The sequence below is a fragment of the Oncorhynchus masou genome, chromosome 22, assembly GCF_036934945.1.
Source record: "Oncorhynchus masou masou isolate Uvic2021 chromosome 22, UVic_Omas_1.1, whole genome shotgun sequence".
Classification (NCBI taxonomy): Eukaryota; Metazoa; Chordata; class Actinopteri; order Salmoniformes; family Salmonidae; genus Oncorhynchus; species Oncorhynchus masou.
The window spans coordinates 10,587,316-10,588,961 of NC_088233.1; the positions used below are offsets into that span (position 1 = coordinate 10,587,316).

Here is a 1,646-nt window from a genome sequence, read left to right on the forward strand (position 1 = left end):
GATTTTTCCAGAAATACTCAAACTAGAATTTCTGGGAAAACTGGGAATTTGGGGGAAGGTTTCTGGAATTTTTCCATCGTAAAGGGGGGTTAAGGTTTTAGAGAGAAAAACCTTAACTGGCTAAAGGAATCTCACTCATTCAGTAGGTTCAGTACTGGTCAGTCCTGCAGTCTCATTCCTTACTGTAAGATTGGTTGGGGTTTGATGACATTACCGCTGTGGTTGTTGATGCAGCAGTGTTTGGCTGTATAATGTTCAGTGCTTTGCTCATACTGTAATGAATAGGAATCACACATGTTGAGAGGGAGGGGTGAAACTGGACTCTGTCATTGTCTGGACTTAAAAAGAACAATAAAATAATAGTTACTGTAACTATTAATTTAAGGTGAATTGTCTCTTTTTTATATATTGAAAGTATATAGCGACTGAAACTGTTCATGATTTATGAGAAAAATAAGATTATGACTTCAAGTTACAAGACTTATCAGTATTGAAAGACTTCGTCGTTTGAAGTCTCAAGTCCAATACATAATGACCTCGTCAAGAGGTTTGGACTCTTGGTGTAACATTTAAGGTGGACCTGGGTTTGAGTCCCGGTTTGGGCTACCCACTGAATTTGCTACATTGGTGTTAGAATTGGGATGGTGCCTGTTAGGCCATAGGAGATGGGTGTAATTTACACTTAAACATATATATTTTTTAATTGAACCTTTATTTAACTAGGCAAGTCAGTTAAGAACAAATTCTTATTTACAATGACGGCCTACACCGGCCAAACCCGGACGACGTTGGCCCAATTGTGCAGCGCCTTATGGGACTCCCAATCACGGCCGGTTGTGATACAGCCTGGATTCGAACCAGGGATGCAGTGCCATAGAACGGTGCACCACTCGGGAGCCCCACTTGAGGGACTAATTGCAGAGAAGCGTGATGACACACTCTCCTGAAGGAAGTGGGTAGAAGCAACCTTAACACAACACCTAGCAAGCTTGTCAAGAGGTTTCGAGATCTTGGCTTAACATTTAAGGTCTTTGCTGGACCCAGGTTTGAGTCCTGATCAGGGCTAAACCCCCTGAATTCTTCACATCCCTCAAAACAATGTTTCCTGGATATCACCATCTGGTTCAATATTAGATCAAATTGACTTTCCCAACTTTCACAGCAATCAATAACTGTGCACCTCTGGCCAAGGACGCCTTTTGGGAGAGCGCAGAAAAACAGCTGATCAGAACCAGGAAGTTAAAGTGAGTTTAAAATGATTGTTAGACTGAATCAAACAAACTTGTAAATTACAGTCGTATTTCGCAATAAATGTAGATGTCTGTGTTTCCTACTGAGTTGCAGAATGTGTAAGAATAAGCTATTTAGAAAAAGCTATTTAGAAAAAGCTATTTAGAAAAGCAATTGAATTCCTAGATCTTAACCGCTGAAGGTGCTGGGTGGTCAGCTCTATAACTGCTGATGTGCAGGCCTTGCCCTCTTGGTATGCATTAGGTTTTACTCAATTGGAAAGCTCCATTGAGAAGGCAGTTTTTCCTCAGTAATACAGGTACATTCTGGCAGACCTCTTCCTGCTGCAATCAGGCTTTTATCCACATTGCAGGTTTGGGATTCAGGACATTTTCATGGAACAAATCAAATGTAAT

General features: G+C 40.9%; 1 protein-coding gene across 3 annotated transcripts in view; it reads left to right on the forward strand.

Moving 5' to 3' along the window:
• The window catches only part of LOC135509005 (contactin-1a-like), a 171,936-nt gene extending 171,557 nt beyond the window's left edge, over positions 1-379 (forward strand). For all 3 annotated transcript variants that reach the window (XM_064929285.1, XM_064929287.1, XM_064929286.1), the window contains exon 25: positions 1-379. This exon is cut by the window's left edge and continues 2,624 nt beyond it. The gene's annotated coding sequence lies outside the window, so the exon portion shown is untranslated.
• The last annotated feature ends 1,267 nt before the right edge of the window (positions 380-1,646 follow it).